Source organism: Cavia porcellus, unplaced genomic scaffold (assembly GCF_034190915.1).
Source record: "Cavia porcellus strain 051 isolate PalLab524CR breed Dunkin Hartley unplaced genomic scaffold, mCavPor4.1 scaffold_13, whole genome shotgun sequence".
NCBI lineage: Eukaryota > Metazoa > Chordata > Mammalia > Rodentia > Caviidae > Cavia > Cavia porcellus.
In genome coordinates, this window is record NW_026947496.1 from 3,993,206 (window position 1) to 4,016,774 (window position 23,569).

Consider the following 23,569-nt stretch of genomic DNA (forward strand, 5'->3'; position numbering starts at 1 on the left):
AACAAAGAAGTTTCTCACAAAACTAGTATCACCATTTTGTTTTCATTAAAATTATTTTCCAGCCCAGAATCTCTCTGTAGGTTCTTAATTCTGATTATTCATATTTCATGAATTATCTAAGAAAACAGTCCAGATACAGTTTCATTATAGGTATATATGTATGCATATTGTAATATTTTTAAAATTTTATAAGTTTAGAGTGTATATAATTTTATAACATGCATCAGCTCTTGACAATAGAAAAAATATTTTTATGAACAATATACAAGTATGTATCAAACATAAAACAGTATAATTTAGTACTCTTTTCATTATAAAAATCCAGAGCCATGCTGAAACATGGCAGACCAACCAAGAAATCAAAGAGCCATCGTTTCTGGAATGCAGCAGAAGCAGTGGAACCTCCAGGGAGAGAAAAGGTCAGTGTCTGCCTCAGTGAGCCTACGGATGCACAGACTGGCAATCAAATGTCCCATATCCCCCCACATTAGCAGTGGGATAGTTTTAAGGTCAGCTTGAGTTGATAGCAACTAATCTACATAAAACAACTAACTGCTTGTATTATTGATTTATTATGCTGACCTGGAGCTGGGGGTCGGAGCATCTCCTGGGAGGGTGACTATATGCAATATAGCAAATATGGGGAAGATCCTTCTATCTTGTCTTTAAAGGTCAATAATTTTTTCACTGTTTTGCTTTGTTCTGATTAATTGGTTTACTCTATTCAATACTCTGTTTTGATTGATTTTATAATGCTCTGTTTTTGGTTTGATTTGGCTATAACTGATTGAATGGACATCTATTGTGAAAATACCAAGATATACCATGGTACCTATTATAGTTAACATGGTATCATACTGTGAATTTCTGTACTAATTTCACAACATTTTCTTTATTGGCTTTGTTTTTTGTTTTGTTGTATTTTACTATCTTTAAAAAAAAACCTGTAGTCTAATTGAAGAGCAATGGTAAATAGTGGAAAAACATGATCCTACACTGAAATACTCAATAAAGGTATTTAAAATCCTGCATAATGTAACTATCTACATAACATAGCCCGTTACAAGAAACCAATTAATTCAATGTGTAAACCTATGTATGGAAATGTGTAGATAATGTTACCCAATACAATTATGTGTGCTTGCTATTTGTAACATCCCAGTTCTCAGTCATCCTGTGCTCTGTATGTTTTAGAGAAAAGTAAACATCCTTGAAATTTCCTAAAGTGACTTTATTTTTCAGTAGTAGTTAGTGTGCTGTTCAGAGGTCCTTTGTGTGGAATCACATATTTTTCCATACAGAAGCCTTACATACTTTGAAAAAGTTTATGTCAACATATTTGTTTAGTGGCTAGCACCAAAGATTTCTTCCAGAAGTAACTACTGAAGCTTGAGGCAAAGTGGAGATACAGGCGCAAGCAACTTATCAGCCAAGCTAACATCTCTGAGAAAAGCCTTCAAATTCTGAGGCATCTGTGTCCCAAAGAATCATCTCCCTCTCCTGGGAAAAGGTTTCAGAAACACTTGAACAATTATGGACTTTATGGCTTTTTGAAAGTGTGTATAATATTTTAGTACTGTAATTTATTCTTAAGCTTTCTAATGAATCCCCAAGTGATACACTGGTAAAACAAGAACTTTCTTGACAACAACCAGTTCCCTGGATACCAATTTAATTGAACGAAAACTGAAAAATTATGTGTTTATCTACTGTTTCCTCTGTGTGCAGATTATGGGCTGTTTCTGACATGTGGTTCAGGATGTGCCAGTCTTCAATGCAAAGCAGCAATTGCTGCAACCTCTGGTCTTGCAGCGAAAATGAATCTGTTTGGATCTCAAAAGTCATTTTAGTTGCATATTCTTTTCATTGGTAGACAAAATTCAAACATCAAAACTTGAACTTTGAGGCCGGGGATATAGATCAGCAAAATAGTTCCTGCTTAGCAAACACAAACGTCTGAGTTCAAGTCCCAGTACAAAAGATGAACCTTTTATTTTGTGTTTATATTGCCTGAAATAATCAATTAAAATATTTTAAATGGATGTATTCAATTCCTCACTCTTTCAAAAAGTTTTATAAGGATAGTAGGGAAGCTGCCAGTTAGTAAAATTTAACTGTGTTTAGGTTGTATTGTAGCTCAGTGGTTAGGGTTACAGTTAGGGTTAGAGATTAGGGTTAGGGTAAAAGGTTAGGATCTTAGGGTTCAGGGTCATGTTTCAGTGCTTGGAGCGAGTGTCCAGAGTGCCAAGATGACAGATGTGTCATGGTCCCCCCTATAAATACACACAGGTCCATTTCCCCATGCTCACACTAAAAGCACCCCCACCCCCATTTCAAAACGTCACACTAAAACACACACATCCATGTCCTCTTCCTCATGCTCAGCATAAAATCACACCCATGCCCTTTATCCTAGGCTCACCCTAATGACACATATGCCCCATTCCCCCACTCACCCTAAAAACACACACATGCCCCGTCTCCCACTATCACCCTAGAAACACACACATGCCCCATTCCCCACGATCACACTATAAAGCAAATACATGCCCCATTCCCCAGTCTCACACTGAAAACAAACACCTGCTGCATTTCCAGGCATAACTCTAATAACACATACATGCCCTGTTTCTCAGGCTCAACCTAAAAACACCCACATGACCTGTTCCCCAGCTTACCCTGAAAACATACAAATGCCCCATTCCCCGATGCTCACCCTAAAAAAAAAAACAACTCCTTCCCTGTTCCCTCAGCTCATCCTAAAAACAAACTCCTGCCCTGTTCCACAGGCTCACCCTAAAAACATCTACATGACCCATCCTCCAACTTCACACAAACACACACACGCCCTTTACCCCATGCTCACCCTAAAAACACACACATGCCCTATTCTCCTGGCTCAGCCTAAAAACACAAACATATTGCCTGTTCCTCAGGCTCACCCTAAAAACACACATAAGCCCCATTCCCCAGTCTCACAAGCCCCATTTGCCACACTCATCCTAAGAACACACACATACCCCATTCCCCACACTCACCCTAAAAATACACACATGCCCCATTCCTCACCCTTACAGTAACACACACACACACACACACACACACACACACACACACACACACATGCCTTTCATCAGCCTAACCATATTAAACACACACACAGGTTCTCTGTTCCTCATCCTAACAAACATGAGCCACCTCAAATATCAATGCAAGATTCTCTCTTGATCTTTCCTGATGGGATTGCTGTCTGCCTTATTCTGGTGATTCTAGGTTCAAAAGCTTTGCGAAACATAAAAGATCACCCAGGGAGGGAGGGTCTAAGTCTCATGAGCAAAGGAGAGTGAGCTTTAATCAGACAAAGGCGAGAAAGATCAAGCCACTTGCTCAATCAATGAAGTGGGAGACAAAAGAGTGGGTGTCTGTCAGTCTGCTGAACCCAAAATCAGTGTCAGATTCTAGCTAAAACTTTCCCAGTGAGACATCTTTCCTTTTGGTGGTATGCTGTCTGTTTAAAGTCTTTTTGACACTTTTTTTTTTTCTGTCTTGGGGCTGGCCAGCCACTCTGTGAGATTTTGAAACAAGGGATCCACAACAGTGGTGGTCACCCAACTCCACTACACTCCTCTCAGCTCAGCTCACTGGACTGCGAATCCATCTGGCTGTTGGGTTTCTTCATTGTGTTTGTCATTCACAAACCCACGTAAGTCTCTTTGCCTCTTGGCTCTCTGTGATACTACAGGGAGAGTGAAAAGCAGCACAACCTTAATTGTAAGCATTTTCAAGACCTACTATATACTCTTGGCAGATGTCCTCTTGTACTTTGAAGGATCTAGAGCTTACCTGAAACTATTAGCTCTGCTCCAGTTGTGGTGTGTCAGTAGTAGCTTTTAGAAAACTCCATGAAATCATAAAAAAAAAAAATGCAGAAAGTAAAAGAAAAAAGCTAAAATCTGTGTGATTTTTTTCTGGTTTGTTCTCATAAGATTGAGAATATAAATCTTGTGAATCACTGCAGATCACTCTTCCTTTCATTTTATCTTTTAAAAAAACCTTAAATTTACTATTATAAGAAAAAGACATGAAGCTATTTATTGAAAGGTATGACCTGTTTTCAACCAGCAAAAATATAAGCAGAAATATACATAATTTTAAATAACATGGAAAGCCTTTGTGATTTCATATTATAGAGCTTAGAGGACTTACATATTTTAATCTTTTAAAACCTTATAGTGTGCATGGAAACCTATTTGGAATTTTGTATGTATTTTTTTCTGATAGGCATAAGAAAGCTTTTTATCCTTTCTTTAATTACTCCCTATGTGCTATATTAACAATGGAAATGATTAATAAATAAAGACATGAAATTGACATTAAAAGAAGTTTAATTTATATTTTTACATTTATTTAGCTTAAGGAGTTTTTTTTCAGAATTTAACTCTTTTTTTTTAATTTAAGAGGAAAAAGAGAAAAACACAAAACAAAACAAAGCAGTGTAAGGGTACACGTAATACAGAACTACAAAAAAAAAAAATAAATAACAGTAAGAAATCACCTGTTAGTAGATTACATATTATCATCTTGAAAATAGTTGCTCAAATCACAGTATCAAAGAATACAAGGTGGACATTCAAACAGTGAGACTGCAAACAGCTGTGTTCAATGATCCAAAAACATTGATATAGTCAGCTATTTAACACCCCTAAACACACTTGCTGTTATATCCGTTAGAGCTCTTTTTCTTTTTTTTTCTTTTTTTTTCCTTGTCTTTTTTACAACAAAATTTACACATTTTGGATTTTATTACTCCTTAGTGCTTATTACTTTTTTGGGGGGGGGAGAGAATACAGTCAAATATGGCAAAACAAAGCTGTCAGTCAAAACCAAGGATAGACATAGCACATGGTGTAGAACAGAGTACAAGGTTATCAACAATGGTTATCAATGTTGTCTCTTGTTTCCTTAAAAAGAATTGTCTATCTCATTAGATATTATAAAGTTGGACAAAACAGTAGAGAACAAGACCAATAAAACTTAGGCATTGTAAACATTACAGGACTTCCAAAGAAGACAATAGTCAAACCAGAATGGGTATGTTAGTGAATCTTATTGCCTTCAAAGTAGTTGCCTATGTCTTCAAACTTGATACTATCATATAGAATGGAACAGAGTCTAATCAGTCAAAACAAGATCGTGGGAGTATTACAGGACTTCAAAACAAGTTAATAGGAAATCAAAAAGAGTTACTATTTATATATCCTAATTTTTTAAATTTTTTCTTTAATTAAGACAAACATAAGAAATGACTTTTTAAAAGAATAAGGGGGAGATTGAGATAAAACAGGACATAACAATATAACAATAGAGGTCAAAGCATGACTGTTTCAGCAACCTAGTACTTCACCACCATATAACCTGACTTAATAGTAGTTACCATAGTGTCTGTCTTTTTCCTTGAAATATTTGGATAAAACTTCATATACTCTAGCTTCAAATATTTCCATATCAAGAAGCCCAGAATATAGCCTTTCTAATTAATGAGTGAAAACTCTTTATACACCAACATATTATTCAGAATAAACATGAATTAGATTTTCTTTAAGTTCCTTTCTTATGAAAATCCATATTTATTTATTTTTAAATGACAGGTAAACTTGTATTCACATACAGTGTACAGCATGATTTTGATAGAACTCCTATGGTTTGTGACCAATTGAATTCCAAGTTGGCCAAAGGCAGAAATGAGAGTTAAATCCTGTTATTTCAAAAGTTTATTCTAAAGCCGTCACCACATGTCCTTCTGTAAAAATTTACCTGAACTCATGTAATGATGAGTTTCTAAATGTGTCTGTCTTCAAGCCATGTTCACTAACACTTCTCTTGTGCTCATAATTCATCTGTGAGCTGTTGTCTGTGAGGCCTGCTGCTGCACAACCTGCACACAGAGAAACAAGACTGCTTCTGTTTATTATTCAATTGAATATTTTTCTCATTTCCTTAAACTACCTTATGAAGTAGTTATTGACAAAGAATGTATAGTTAAAAATGCAAATCAATGAGTTTGGAACTATCTTATTACAGTAGAATCATCACCACACTTCGTGTCTTCATTTTCTTCATTCACTCCACGTGCTCCCCATCACTCTACCTTTTTGCTTGTGATAGGAGAAATTAACATAGGAACCATGTTCCTAGCCATGGTTAGCATAACAATCCACTATGGGTTTTTCCTGGTTGCGGTTTTTCCCCTAGGAGGTGAGATGGTACTGCCCCATTTAGTGACAAGCTAGGCCAGAAGACTGCTGGTCACAAGTCAATGTACTCATCCTCCAGTTCTGAGGTGTTCAAGGGGCTAAGAAGAGCTGTGCTCTGCAGTACTAGTGTAGAGGCTGAGCACAAGACCTTCAAAAGAGGTTAAAGTTTTAAATTATTTTTCACCAAGCTGAAAAAATGCAGTATCTGTTACTATGTAGATAAATCCACATATATTCCTATTCATCTGTTTCCTCCTATCACCCAATTCAGGTAATTTGACAACCTACTCCTAATTTTTAAAAAATCTTACTAATTATTTTAAGTGTTTTTTCATAATTATTCATAGTATAACTCTCTATTGATTCAAAATTTGTATTTGTTATACATTTACATCATGCTTTATGTGGGGATTCAGACGCGTTTTGTCTAGATGAAACAGAAGCAGGGCTAGTGTCTGCCTCCTTACTAGTACCTATATTAGTGTTGAGAGGAAGGATGTTTAGTATTTACCAATAGCTTGCAGGATTACGATGTATCCTGATTGCGATTCTTGTAAGTGCACATTTTTGAGGCAATGCCACTTCAGCCCTTACATGTATTCTTTTTTTCATTTTTCACCCCAACACTAATGCATTTGTACACTTCACTTTATGATGAGGACTGTGAGCTCAGCAGTGCTGTGGATTTTGACAGGGTCACACATCTGAATGCAAAGGGAGGAAAGGTGAACTGAGATTCTTGAGTTCTGTGTGACAATGACTCTGCATAAGAGTTCTCCATCCATGACACAAGATGCCAAACATACACAAAGTACTGGTTACAGTGCCCACCTTTGAGCAAAACACATTTAGGAAGTGATCTTCTTCCTAAAATGAGGAGAGTTGTGCAGTATGCAGCACAGGCCCCAGGGCTTCTGGTGGGGCTGAGCTCTTAAGGGTTGAAAGCTGAGCAGCTGTTCATGGTAAGCTGAGAGGTGGGTTTGAAGGGAGAAGAGGTCTGTTACAGAGCCCAATTGTGTGTGGCAGCCCAGGGCACTGAGGCATTTCTGAAACCAAGGGGAAAGCACTGGAGCTTTCTAGGCATGTATCTGATGTAAAAACTATTTAATCATGGAGCAAGGTCAGATGACATAGCAGAAGCAGGAGGGAAGATATTTGCCAGAGTTTAGAAATGAATACATACTGGATTGTGTTAGGGAAGTGATGGGGAAGATTCTTAAAATCAGAAAAGAGTTAAGAATTAATTTCTATTCATATTTACCAAAATTAGTGATTTGAGCATTTGTCATTGGAAGAGGTAAAGAGGCAGGCAGAATTGGAACAAATGCTAGATCTCTCTTACATGCCCTGGAATTTCAAGTTTTCTTTATTACTACATAGCAAAAGAGCAGCAATCTTTCCCTCATTGAGACTTTAATCAAATAGGTAGATTTTGTGAATTGCTGGTGACATTAAATACTGTGTTTAGTACAGTAAATTAGTTAGATTTATAAAAATCAAAGCTACATCACTATAAAACTTTCAATCTGATATTTGAGAAAATGTAGAGCTAAGTCTAAAATAGGACCACTAAGTAATATTTGTATTAAACTCACAATCATCAGGGAATCTACAACTGTTGTCAGTTAAACTGACAGTTTTTGTACTTTTATCTGTTAATGTTTTCTCAGTCATTTACACACAATGTCTTACACTTTTTACTTTTTACATCTCTTTGTATTTTAGATACCATCAACAAAGTTTCTTCTTCTTGTTTGTCCTTTTTCCCTTCTGAAAGTCTCTCTTCATACTCCTGCTGCTGTTTCTCTTTTCCTTCTTCTTTTCTTGTTCTTGTCTTTCTCTTTTTCCTCTTGTGATTCTCTTAACTTCAAGAATTTGGTATTGAAGAATTGTGCACCATAACAATTATAGTTCTTTTCATGGTTTCATTCTGCTTGGCTTTTCTGACCATCCCAAATTGGAGATTGTCCTGTCTGGAGTTGTTACCACCTTTTACTTCATCACACTGGTGGTTAACTCAGCCATCATTTTTCTATGTCACCAGGATTCCAGACTCACATAGCATTGTTCATTTTCAGTTTGTCTTTCCTAGATCTCTGTTTTACAACTAGTGTTGTCCCTCAGATGCTAGTGAAACTGTGGGGACCCGAGAAGATCATCAGCTATGCAGGCTGCATCATTCAGCTCTATTTGTACATGTGGCTGGACTCGGTTGAGTGCCTTGTCCTGGCTGTCATGTCGTATGACCGATTCACAGCTGTCTGCACTCTTGCATGGCTTGGTAATAATGAGCCCACATCTGAGTTTCAGGATGGTTGTGGTGGTCTGGGTTGTTAGCTTGATCAATTCTGAAGTATTGTGCACACTCATCCTGAATATGACTACATGTGAAAAATCTTCTGGATCAATTCCTGTGTGAGTTGCCCGCTATGGTCAAGATAGCTTGTGTAGACACCTCAGCAGTTGAAAGGTCTGTTTTGGTCTTGGGAATTATCATTGTCCTCAACCCTTGAATGTTATTCTTATTTCCTATGGCTTCATTAGCAAAGCTATGGTGAAAATGAAGTCAAAAGCAGGGCAAATAGATGCAGCCAATACCTGTGGATCTCATCTCAGTGCGATGACCATATTCTATGATGCTATTATCTGCATGTATTTGCAAGCAGGCAGCAGTGCCTCCATTGGCCAGGGAAGGTTTGTCATACTCTTTTACACCACAATGATCCCAAGCCTCAATCTCCTCATTTACACCCTGAAGAATAAGGACATGAAGAGTGCACTGAAGAGGCTCATAGGCTTTCACCATGAAACTACAAAAGGGAAGAGGAACTGGAGGTGACAGAACAGCAGTAGAGCAAGATAATGAAATTAATTTTAATAACTGTAAGTTTTACTGAGGTAATTCATGTTTAGATCATAGCGATCATTTAATACAATAATTTTTACATAGAAATATTTTGTGTTTGCAAAAAAAATTTGAACCATCCTGCATAGCTTATTTATGTCTATTTCCATTAGTATTTCTTCAATAAATTAAGGGCCTGATGAATTTTTGTGTTTTCTTTCAACATAAAACAGGACTCACAAACGTAAAGTGAGGAATAAGGATATAAAGGGTGCACTGAGAATCTGGTGGGCTTTCACCGTGAATCTGCAAAAGAAAAGATGACTTTAAGGTGACACAATATTAGTAGAATGAATGACAGCAAAGTGGGTTTTCTCTTTTTTTGCGTTATTATTTTTACTACTTTAGCTAATCTTTACATCACAAACTTGAATTAACAAGATAATTACTATATACAAATTCTATAATATAACCATTTATTTAAGAAACTTGCTTGGTTTTTATGCTAAATCAGTGACATATAGCGGGCAAATATGTGATAAAAATTAATTTTGGTTTTGCCTAGACTATGACAATAATATATATATATATATATATATATATATATATATATATATTGCCCTGTAAATTCTGCTTATCTTACTTATGCTACCTTATTTAATTTTAAATTCTTTTGTTCTTGAAATTTTACCTAATGTCTTTATACATTTAAATTTTTTGAGACAGGGTAACAACAGCTTTTTAAGTTACCCATAGAAGGGCTTCAACTTGTGATCCTCCTCCCTCAGCTGACAGAGTGCTGACAGTCCTGTCAGGTGGCATCACATCTGAATAGGTTTCTAAACCTATTCACATCTGAATATGTTTCTAAATAGGTAAATGAAAGACCTGATCATCAGAAATACAGGCCTGAATGAATGATTTTATATAAATTTGGAGTTTTAAGTAATAATAAACAGATAGTGACATTCAATTATGTCTTTTGTAGTATTATGCTAATGTACATGTACTTATCTCTGACACAGTAATTTTAAGAATCATGTTCTTAAATAATGTTTTCTTTTTCTTTTCATGAAAATTGATAAACATCTCTTGAATAAAATGTCTTTGTTTTTTAAAACATTTTTAAATTCAATTTTCCTCATTTTTTCTCATAACAAAATTTTAACGAAATGGAAAGGCATTATTAAGAGTCTTGGAATGTAACAGCACAATCGTTCATTTGGCATTTACTTAGTGATATCTCAATTCAGAGAATCAAATTTTAGCTGATTTAACACCGGCTATGCTTTTGACATTTACATATTGAATCATACTACTTATGTATGTTTTGAAAAATGTATTAAAATTTATTTGTAGTAAAAATTCATGAAAGAAATGTTTTGGTTTCAATGTATCATGCTAACATATTTTAGATGTGTTGAATTTTGAATTAAATCTTGATATCTCATGAGAACTGATTCTTTCTCTAAAAGAGCCCCTATTTGTTAATATACTTGTTATAAATGGAGTTAGTAAGATTTATTGCTGGAGTACAAAAGTGACCCAATATTTTTCTCTAGTTTCACTTCAGAGTTGTTGAAATGTGAAAAGGAAAAATCAATAGATGACTGTTTCCTGTTCTAGCCAAAACAACACAGTAATGACACTTGAAAAACATAATGTTATCAATGCCTCTGTCTTCCAAAGAGTACCTCTTCAGAGTTTCCTTCAGACCCTGCTGACCAGTTCTCAAAAACAGTTTAGGGAGCTAATAGTCAAGGCCATTCATTTCTTCTGAATTTGAAAAGATAATTCTTAACTGTGATATGACCTTTAAGTAAAGATAAGAGACATATATTAATCATAGTACTAACTTCAGAAATGAAAATACATAAGAATATAGTAATTATGATCTGTAATTAGAACATCACATGGTAATTGTTTTCTGTATTAACATACAATTATTTTCACTTTGGTTTGCCCTTCTATCTTTGAGTAGCAACTTGTACCGTTTTTCAATTATGAAATCATGCTTGCGTTGCCTCTATATAAATGAAGACATTCTGAACATTAAATTGTAGAATAATATGTGGCTTGAAAATCTTGCATTGATGTAATAACAGTAACAAATTTTCTTTCTGAAAAAGTGTTAGTTTCCTATCTAACCACGGACACATGAAAAGTCTTAGGAATTTATCACACATGCTCTGAAGCATGTAAGTTATTTGCAGGAGAATGTGTTGAATACTTTAAAATTTCTAAAATGTTCGTGACATTTAAAATGTTATGGATTTAAAGCAAAAGAAGAAAAGCGGAAAGTATGAAACAAATATTAATGTATTCAACAGATCAGAGCTTGAATATCATTTTGCCCTGAAGAAAATAATCTTTTAATATTCTTAATCTGTTATACCCTTAAATTTAAAATACATCATTAGAAATATTTCCTTTTTCAATCACGTTCCATGATTTACTTAGTGTGGCATCACTGTCTTTTTCTTCCCTTTTCCATGCACTGGACACCAAACCACACGGTGAAGAAGCCCTTCTCTGAGGAGGGATTTTCCTTCACTAGAATGGGGCCAGGCATACAGAGAGAAAGAAAACCCTTGGCTTGGAACCCAGTAACTCTGACAGGGCTACACTGAATCTTTTCTGCTCCCTGATTTGTAAGTTAAAATGCAGAGCCAAACATATCAGCATAGGTGCCAGCTTTCTATATTTGGAAAATTAATATATCGTAAAGTTATAGGACATATTTTGCTGAACTAGTGCTAAAATTAGCAGTAATTATAAGTACAAGCTGTTCAGAAAACAAGGAAGAAGTCTGATTTAGAGGAAAATGACATGAGCTCGTGCAGTAAAAAAAAAAAAAGAGAATTTTATAATTCTCTAAGAACTGCATTTGGCAGACAAAGTTCAGTGAAAAAGTACGGTAAAGAAAGGGAGTTTAAAAAGGAGTATAGTAACTAGAGTGTAAGTAAACAGCCTCTTGGATCAAAGCCAATTGATTAAAGAGATCAGATAAGCAATCAAAAATTAGAGGTGTGTGATGCTGTTGTTAAAGCCATCTATGGGCTACATTTTACATCACTAATTTTGGGAAATTTCTTAGTATTTCACTATAAAAGAGAAGTATCTTAAAGAATAACTGTTACTCAGTCCTGATTCTCCTGGCATTGTTCGAGAGATTCTGAAGAAACTATGGCTAAAAACACAATAAAAAATAAATAAATATTTTCTTTTGTATGAGGCTAAATTTTTAAATTTATCTACTGTAGATGGTAGTCAGAGAAATTTTTTCATTATGTAGGTTCCCTTCACTCATTGATAATACTTGCATGAGAGATTTTTGACCTGATAAACTCCTGCTTGTTGATTTTTTTGTATCTCATCTCTGACTGTTAGAATTATTTTTAGGTAGTCACAGCCTGTGCCTATGGCTTCAAACGTTATTCCTATCTCATCTTCCAGCAGAGTCAGCATTTCTACATTGATATGCAGTTCAGTATTCCAGTTCCATTTAAATTTAATACTGAGTTAGGCACAGATATGTGATGGATTATTATTTAGCCATGAAAATGAAAACATCATAATATTTTTTTTGAAATTTTTTTTTTATTTAAGAGGAAAAAGAGAAAAACACAAAACAAACCAAAGCGGTGTAAGGGTACACGTAATACAGAACTACAAAAAAAAAAAAAAATAACAGTAAGAAATCACCTGTTAGTAGATTACATATTATCATCTTGAAAATAGTTCCTCAAATCACAGTATCAAAGAATACAAGGTGGACATTCAAACAGGGAGACTGCAAACAGCTGTGTTCAATGATCCAAAAACATTGATATAGTCAGCTATTTAACACACCTAAACACACTTGCTGTTATATCCGTTAGAGCTCTTTTTCTTTTTTTTTTTCCCTCTCTTTTTTACAACAAAATTTACACATTTTGGATTTTATTACTTCTTAGTGCTTATTACTTTTTTTGGGGGGGGGGAGAATACAGTCAAATATGGCAAAACAAAGCTGTCAGTCAATACCAAGGATAGACATAGCACATGGTGTAGAACAGAGTACAAGTTTATCAACGATGGTTATCAATGTTTCCCTTGTTTCCTTAAAAAGAATTGTCTATCTCATTAGATATTATAAAGTTGGACAAAACAGTAGAGAACAAGACCAATAAAACTTAGGCATTGTAAACATTACAGGACTTCCAAAGAAGACAATAGTCAAACCAGAATGGGTATCTTAGTGAATCTTACTGTCTTCAAAGTAGTTGCCTATGTCTTCAAACTTGATACTATCATATAGAATGGAACAGAGTCTAATCAGTCAAAACAAGATCGTGAGAGTATTACAGGACTTCAAAACAAGTTAATAGGAAATCAAAAAGAGTTACTATTTATATATCCTAATTTTTTGAATTTTTTCTTTAATTAAGACAAACATAAGAAATGACTAAATAATTTTTTAAAACAATAAGGGGGAGATTGAGACAAAACAGGACATAACAATATAACAATAGAGGTCACAGCATGACTGTTTCAACAACCTAGTACTTCACCACCATATAACTCGACCCAACAGTAGTTACCATAATGTCTTTTTCCTTGAAATATTTGGATAAAACTTCATATACTCTAGCTTCAAATATTTTCACATCAAGAAGCCCAGAACAAAGCCTTTCTAATTAATGAGTGAAAACTCCATAAGGCTTCAAGGCCACCTAATGGGGAATCATGATTACCACATATTTTTATATATTTGAATCATTACTTACATTAGGGAAACTATTCGGTATTCACACATGCGAGATTGATTTATTTCACTTATGAGTATGGTCTCAAGCTGCGCCCATTTATTGATAAATATCTCAATGTGATCCTTCTTTATAGCTGAATAATACTCCATTGTATAGAAATACCACAACTTTTTTATCCATTCCTCAGTTGATGGACACTTGGGTTGTTTCCAAGATCTGGCAATTACAAATTGTGCTGCTATAAACATAGGTGCACATAAATCACTGTGGTATGATGCTTTCAGTTCTTCTGGGAATATGCCTAGAAGTGGAATAGCTGGAATAAATGGGATTTCCAGTCCCAACTTTTTGAGAAATCTCCAGACAGATCTCCACAAAGGCTGTACCAGTCTACACTCCCACCAGCAGTGCAGGAGAGTTCCTTTTTCCCCACAGCCTCTCCAGTATTTGTTGTCAGTTTTCTTGATCCTGACCATTCTTTCAGGAGTGAGATGGTATCTCAGTGTGGTTTTAATTTGCATTTCTCTAATGACCAATGATGATGAGCATTTTTTCATGTATTTATTTGCCATTTGCATTTCTTCATCTGAGAATTGCGTATTCATCTCAGATGCCCATTTTTGGATTGGATCTTTGAATTTTGGAGGTCTGAGTTTCTTTAATTCTTTATAGAAAACATCATAATATTTGCAGGAACAGAGATAGGTTTCTTTAGCAAAATGTTAAGTGAAATAAGCGATACAGAAAGTTAAACATCACTTTTTTTCTCTCACATGAGATATCAAAACTATAAATTGAAGAGTAAAATAAAGGAGAGACAGTAGTAAACAGATGCCAGTATTTTAGAAAATGGGACATATTCAGGAAGGAGTATGGTTTCAAGAATTCCTAGTCCCCCAAACTAAAATGTAACAGTCATGGAACACACAAGAAAACTCTAGCAAAAACACTATAAAAGACTTTATTAATTTGCTTTTCACTTATATACCAATGAAAAAATCATGTGAATTTATTTTATACAATTAATTTTACAATATAAACAAACCAGGCTTGGACTACTATCTCGGGGCCCACTCCTCCGCCAAGAACAGTGGGATGCTTGTGGTAGGATGTAGACACCCTGTACTGTTGAGGCTGGGCCTGCCCCTTGGCCCCTTACCTCTGGGTCACCTAAGATTGTCAACACCGGCCCTCATCTCAGCCCAGAACCTAGGGGATGCCCCAGGCACAACTGAAACTCCTCAGAATGTTGGCACAGGCCTGCTCCTCTGCATGGCACATCTGAGATGCCCCTGAGCACCAACATAGGTCCACCCCTTAACAAACCATCCCGCCTCCTGGACCTAGTGCTGCAGTTGATGTTTGGATCCAACTCCTTCTCCCAGAACTTTGAACTACATAGAATTATTATACTGGCTGGATGGAAAACTCACAAACTTCTCACCCAAACAGAAGACCTTGACAGGCTCCAGTCAGGGTGGTGAGTTTGCCTCTAATATAGAGCTCTGCAGTGGGTAATTAGGAGTGGAAGTGAAGCTCCCTCCAGCAGCAAGACCTCTGCAAACTTGGCAAGAGAGTGGTAATGCCCTCCTCCACACAGAGAACATAGACAGGTTGAGGAGTGTCCCAATTTCAAGAAAATTAAAAGAGCTTATGAGACACCCAGTGACACAGTAGCCTCAGCTGACACAAAAACTGTAGACAGGGAGATATGCTGACCTGCAACCACCTGAAGACATAGCCACAGCAAGAACTAAAGTTGACCTACATAAATACTTCAAGGTCGGTTAGCCCACAAGGAATGTAGGACTCACCCAACAGGCTCCATAGGAGGACTCCACATGACGGGCTCTTCTCTTAATTGTGGTATCCAGCAATTGGACAAACATCAAATACATGATCGGGCCCTAAAAGTCCCATTATGGGCAGTTGAGACAGTTGGAATTTAAAGACCAAATATTTACCCAAAAGGTGAAAATGACAAAATGAAAAGGCAAAATGCAATCTCAAATATCTAGTCCATCAAGCGCAAGTAGAGTTGACACTGAAATAGAGGATTTTAAAAGCCATACACCAGAAATATCTGAAAAGATAGAAAGGAAAGTAATGAAGCAAATCCATGAAGCTTTATAAATAATCAAATTAGAAATAATGTCTTACATAAAAACAGAAATAACAACCTTAGTAAATGAGTTGCTCTACATAGCCAGAGAAGAAATAGATAAAAAAATACAAGAGCATGGGAAATTGATAGAAACTTGGAATGAACAATGCAGAAATAAAGCAGAATCCATTAAACAAATTCGAAGACATAGCCACTAAACAAGAACTTCCACTGAAAGCTGGCAAAACTGTTTAAAGGAAGCTGAAAATAAAATTTCAGACCTTTAAGACAGGATTACAGATAGTGATCATGAATGGGTAGAACTTATAAAAACAGCATGAAAGCAGCAAGAAATCACAATCCAGCACCTTCAAGACAATGCCAAGTGAAAAAAATACAAAATTAGTACGCATCAGTGAAGATGCAGGAGCCAATGCAAATGACATAACTGAACTATGTACAGAAGAGCAGAAAATATCCCACACATAGGGAAAAAAATCTAATATACAAATAATTGAGCCAAACAGTCACAAAAAAAAACATAAATGTACACCCAGACATATAATTATTAGGATCCCTAACATACAGCATAAAAACAGAATAGGAAAACCTGTTAAAGAAAAGACACATCACCTATCAAGAAAAGCCTATTAAAATCATGGCTGAATTTTCAGCACTAACCTTCAAGTTAAGATGAGCTTGGAGTGAAGTGCTTCATGCCCTAAAAGAAAAGAAAAATTTCAATCCAGATTGTTGTATCCAGAAAAACTGTCTTTCAAATTTAATAGAGAAACAAGATACTTCCATGACAAAGAACAATTAAATAAATTCATGTCTGCCAAACTAACCCTAGAAAGAGTTTTGAAAGACATGCTAGATAGAGATAAAAATGAACACAATCTCCAGAACAACAACAGTAAGATACCACTGGGATGGACAAGCAATTAAACAAGGGAAAAAGCAGGAAACCAACAATAGGAACAAAATATGGCAAAGTCAAGCCAGTACATATCAGTGATATCCATAAATGTAAATGGGCTCAATTCACCTATCAAAAGAAAAAGGTGGACAGAATGGTTCAAAGAAAAATAAGGATTCCACAATATGCTATATCAAGAAACACATCTGATTCAAAAAGAAAATCATAGATTAAAAGTCAAAGTGTGGAAAACAGTATTCTATGCAACAGGAACACAGAAAAAAGCAGGGGTATCTATTTGTTTGCAGACAAAGTGAGTTTCAAACCTAAAATGATTAAATGAGATAAAGAAGGCAAAAATATACTTGTAAGTGGATAAATACTAGAGGAAGAACTAACAAATATAAATATATATGCACCAAATACTGGAGCTCCCAACTATGGAAGACAAATACTAATGGACATGAAACACCAAATACCCAAGAATACAATTGTAATAGGTGACCTTAATACCTCATGGTAACGAAGAGATAGATCAACTAGACAAAGAGTCAGCAAAGGGAAAAAAAAAAAAAAAGAACTGAATCATACTTGCAAGCAAATAGACTTGGTGAGTGTTCCACGCAACCACATCAGAATATACATTCTTTTCAGCTGCATTGGGGAATTCTACAAAATAGACCATGTATTAACCCATAAAACATTCTTTTAAAATGCAAACAGAATGAAATTATCCCATGCATACTATCTGACCATAGTGCACTTAAACTAGATTCAATGGCAAAAACACCTGCAAAACCTGTATGAATGCATGGAAATTAAATAGCAACCTTATGAATAACCCAGTTGATTATAGATGAAATTAAAGAAGAAATAAAAAAAAAACCCTACAATACAATGAAAATGCAGATACAACAAACCATAACCTATGGGGCACAATGAAAGCAGTCCTAAGAGGGAAATATATGGCAAGAAGTAGTCACATCAAGAAAATGGGATGAGCACAATAAATAACCTAACGACACATTAATGGGTTCCAAAATATACAATCGATATTGTAAAAGTGTAAATGAAGGAAAGTGCACTAAAATAAAAACTGGTATGTATAGTGTGTAAGTTAGATGACCATTTACTGAATTTCTATTGGGTCATTGAGCAGAAGTGATTGCACTATTAATGACTGAGTGTCTACCTACTCTTTATGCTTTGTTTTATAACTTTAACAACCATTGTTAAAATGACAGTATGTAATGTATCAACTACCGATTTTATGCTGATAATTTGTTTGAATTCTGAATTTTACTTTTCTATTTTTTTCTATTTGGTTATTTTTTAAATTTTCTTTTATCTCTTTCTTTAAATAAAATAAAAAATAAACAAACTAATTGAATTACAAAGGTTTAAATTGTATCTACCTATAATCTTACAAAGAAACAAATATATCTAACTAGAAGATAAAAAATAGGGAAACAACATAGTGGCCAAGTAATGAAGTCCTGACATATTAAATTTCTTTTTCAAATGTCTATCAATGTACAACAGTGTGATGCACTGGGAATACAAGACTTTTAAGAAAATATGTTTGAAGCCATATTCTACTTAGTAAGACACAAATATATAACTAAATATGTGAAACCATTTATTTCAAATTTATCTCAGGTATATGTCTCAAGATATATGGACCTTAATCTCTTTAATTAATAATGATTTTTATTAACCTTAAATATATTGCTGTAATATTAAAGTAAATGTGTCCAATATATGGAGAATAGCTCCTCCATGAAATTCATTTCTTGGAAATTGGAATTGCTTTCCAATTTCCTATTACTGATCTCTCAGTGGTTCATCAATTAAATTCTTTGTCACTAAACATTGGTAACTAATGATATATAGATATGTTTTAAATTACATTGAACTACCAATTCTAAAGAATTATTGGAGTCTCCTACATAAATGTCTTCCTTTGATCACCAGCAAAAAAATTATTAGACAAGTTGATCAGAGTTATGGAAAATACTATCCTGTAATTCTGGGGATCAGATTATTAAATGAGGAAAAGTAATCCATTGTTTGTGTAATAGCAAAAAGTAATATAAACTTACATCTCAGGATACATAGAAAAGCATACGTGAGAATCGGATTAGGATGCACACTGTTACCATCAGAAAATGGTGTGACAGGAGAATATACTGAAATTAGTTTTATAGCCCAGCTTCATTAAATAAATATCAAATTATTTCATTTTTCCATGAGGATAAAACTTTCACAGATGTGTCCTAAAATATAATATCCCCCAAACTTCTTCTATCATAAATAACTTTAATTAACAGATATAGCTGGACATTAGCTTCTTTGTTTGAGAATGCAGTAATTGCTACACAGATATTAAGAGCAGATAAAAAAGCAAAGAAAATCAATGAAGTATGGCCTTCATTTACAGTGGGTTATTCACATTTCTTTTTAATTATTCACACAATGGTAAGAAAAATCATTTTTTTTTCTACAATGGGAAAAATGAATCACCATGTCAATGGAAAATTTTTCTGATGTTGTGTTTTGATCAGATAAATATAATGTAATATTTTAGAAATAGTTCATCATTGTGTATTAGTTAGCTTGTGCAATCTATCCTTATTCAACATTTAATGAACTAGTAGAATTAAATAGGTCATTTATTCTGTTTAAAATCCTACTTCTCTTTCTATGGTAGTGACCCTTTCATATTTTCTGCTTTGATCTCTAGAGAAGAAGGGGACTTGGTATTTTCTGCTTCTTCACCATGTAAATCTATGTTCTAACCCTAGACATAAGATTTGGTGAAATTCTTTAACTCTGAATTACGACAAAATGGAGAATAAACCATACACATTATGAACATGAAGACAAAAAATGATTTATATGTTCTTAAATACAATGGTCACAAAGAACAAGACTAGCACCTGTAAATTCAGCCTCCCACTTGAGCCCTGTAAATAAAGTCTCTGGATCTGTCCAGAGCCACTCCAGCCTGTGGATATAGGTTCCAGTACTACACAAGCTCGAGAATGGCCCAGTACCAGGGAAAACACCAAAAGCAAAACCTAGAATCACTTCTGTAGAATCAGGTTTGAACCAACACTCCATACCAGGAAGGTCCCAGTCTGAAAGCTCATCCTCAGTCACATTACCCTGTAGATCCAGGACACATGCCTCCTCCAACAGACCTAGGGGTCCAGTTCACCCTAGCATACCATGCAGTGAGATATAGGATATTGAGGCTTCAGGATAGTTCCTGAGAACATTAATTTCAGACCCATCTGGCCAAACCTGCAGCCTGATGCTCAAGTTCCATTCTGTACCAGAAAGGGTCATGTGGGCCCAGAGTTCAAGGCACCCTTGTGAAAACATGTTTCAGACCTGCCCAGTGCACCCAAGCTCCCAGGTCATTACTACAACCTGGTCTCCAGGTTTGTCCATTTAGACCCTGGTGTTATGACTGAAATGCAAAGAGACACTCACAGGGGCTGAGAACCAGTACAAGCAAGCTTTATTAAGCAGAGGTCAGTGGTCAACAATCAGTAAAGGGACCAACACTGAGGTTTTGTTCTCAGAGATTTTTAACAAGTTCCTTGTTAACTAGAGCAACTATCATAATTCTCTTGGAATTTTACAAGAGTTCTATAAAGTCTTTCTCAAACCTCTGTGTTATTATTCACACAGGATGGGGCCAGAATTCAACACATCCATTTTTGATGTAACTGTTTGTTCCTCCTTTGTGGATTTTATGGTTAATTGGGAGAGAGTTTTAGCAGTGAGTTTGCCCAAATGCTAATTACAAACTAAAATGGGATTCTAAGACAAAGATGGATCCACTTTTGACATGCTATTCCCCACTCCACACCCCACAAAGGACATTTTTTTCCATATTTCCATTTTCACATAGTAGTGGCTCATATTCTGTATTTTTAGTTAGAACCATCATTTTTATCTGATTCATGGTATTTTGGAGTTTACTTTTTACCCAATGAACTAAATAGGGCTCAAAAATTAGTATCACAATTAATATTAGCATTGGCCCTGCCATTCCCATGATTAGGGAAGTTCATCAAGCATTACAATTAAACAATTGTTCATACCAGCTCTGATTACTTTTTAGTTTTTTTTACCTTGTCTAAAGTATCAGTTGTAATTCTTGACTTGTTGTCATAAAAACAACATTCTTTCCTCAATGCCACACATAGACCGCTTTTTCCATGAAGATATTAAATCCTCTTTGATTTTGTAGGACTACCAATGTCAGACATTTAACTTGGTCATGTAATTATAGAACTGTGTATTGAATCCCAGTTGAATCATCTTTTGTAGCCTGCATTATGTTACTAATTTCTTGTATCCTTGCGTCTGTGTGAGCCAAGGCCACTGTCCCCATAGCAACAGATTTGATCCTGACTGCTCCTAACAATACTGGAAGAACTGGACCTCTTCAAACTTGCATCTGTTTGTTAAAGGATAGTGGTTTAAGTTCTTCCTACCCCTGCAGGACTGTTACTCAGGGAAGCAGCAATACTAGATCCTTGGCCTTTATATTTTTGATCTAAACACTTGTGTAACACTGTTAAGTACACAACCATGATCCACGCAGGGCTTGATATGTCTGGATCAGTGGCAGAGTTTAATAACATGTAACTTGATGGTGATAGTACCTACACAAATACCATGCCCATATATAGTGTCTATCAAAAGCAAAGGAAAGGAAGTTAATTTTCTCTGGGCAAGCAGATTTTCTGGCTATGTGTTGGCTCTTTGGGAGTAGCAGCCTAGGCTTTATGAAAAGCCAATATTCTTGAGCAAATAGAGGATTTGATAGATTAAGGTCATGTTGGGTTTTCTTAGAAAATTCATAGAAACCCATTAGTGAACTCTGATGTGACCAATAAAACCCTGTTTTTTTTTTCTTTGTTTTTTCTGTTTGTAGCAGGTGCCTGCCTGTCACTGGCATCTGTTATTTTTCTACTATTGTACATACTTAGGTTTCAGGCAGAATTGTAGGCAAGGGAGCAAGTGGAAATTTTGATATTATATAACCCTAATGTTGACAAGAATGCTGGGGTCTCCCTTGCCATGAGACAACATAGAGACACCCAAGGTTTGTGTCATAAGCCAATGGGGTTTACTGGGGTTGTTAAACTAGATCCTGACTAGGAAACAAAAAGGCCTAGTGTAGTCTGAGAACTCTAGCAATCTGGGTTCCATAGTCTGTTTATCATTTTGCGTTCACCACCCACCTCCATCATAATCCCATCTAGTACAATCACAATCAAGCCCAATGGATTCATATCCTCCACATGAGCAGTGAAGTTTCTTTCAGTCATGAATGTCCTTCTACATGTCAAAGCAAAAATAAATATAAGACATTGTTATCTCTTCAGTTCCTGGCAATCCTCTTTCCTCAACAAAACTTGCCAGGAATGTATCTCCATTAGGACCACACTACTGGATCCAAAGTTTATACTGGGGAGTAGTCATATGTACATTTTCTTCTTGATCACAAAATATGGACTCATTTAGTGCTTCAGAATAAGAAATCAAGTTTCAAGGTAACAGCACATCAGTTCCATGAAATTTAGCTCCAGAAGAAACTCACATAGGTTTAGGGTCATAACCAGAGTCAAGTTGTTGGTGTCACAACAGCTGCTTCCTGTTAGTGACTCTTGGATGGTAAAGAATGAATGAATGAGAAGATGAGAGTTCAGGTGTTGACTTCGTTATTTGGGAGTGATAATTCCAAGGACCACAACTGTAACTTTGAGAGCAGTATGTATGATTTGGGATTACTTCATGAGGTCCCTCCCACTTTTGCTAGATGGGTTTCTCCTCTTAAATTTTAATTAATATTTTATCTCTTGATATGAAGGAATGAACAAGAGGATAAATTGGATAGGATATTTTTGCAACACAGTCCATTGGATATCTCTTAAAGTGTTATGAATTATCTTTATCTGTTGATGAAAATCTATCATGTTTTCTCCTGTAATAATTGTATAATGAATAGAATTGGGGCGGTTTCCTAAACATTATTTTAAAAGGAGTCAGTCAATCTAATATGGGGTGCACTGTGATTGGAGAATTGCTACAGGAAACATAAAAACTCATTTGGCCTGATTTTCCTGACAGAGCTTTGCCAAAGTGATCTTAGAGTCTGATTCTTTCTATTTGGCTAGAACTCTGTGGCCTGTAGGCTGTAGGTAGCTTTTATTTTAGTCCCATGGATTCCAAGAGGCTTTGAACTACTCTACCTAAAAAAAGCAGGACCATTGAGAGGTGGAGCAAAGATGGCAGATAGATAACAGCTGTTTATAGCAGCTCCCTAAGATAGTCACCTTAGAATTCAACATAATACAGCATGGGGAGCCTGTAACAGAGGGAGATGAATTCTTTCGTCCCTAAAAGAAACTAAGGTGAGAAGAACCAATCAAACATACAGTCCTGGTGCTATTATTGGAGCAGCTAAAGATTAAACGTCCCCCCGCAGTGGACGAATTGTCAAGCAGTCCGAGGTCCCGCTGCTTTGACTTACTGGAGGCACAGTCACACTGAGGTCTGGGGTCAGCCAGCTAAATTGAGAGTGGAGCTGGCAGGGAGCCTGCATCAACCTGTGGTGAGTGACCAGAGTGAAGCCATTCCATAGAATGGGGGACTCTAGTGGATGATATTTTG

At 35.6% G+C, this 23,569-nt stretch overlaps 1 pseudogene; it reads left to right on the forward strand.

Moving 5' to 3' along the window:
• Window positions 1-339: 339 nt before the first annotated feature.
• LOC134478587 (olfactory receptor 2W1-like) lies at window positions 340-9,093 on the forward strand (annotated as a pseudogene).
• The last annotated feature ends 14,476 nt before the right edge of the window (window positions 9,094-23,569 follow it).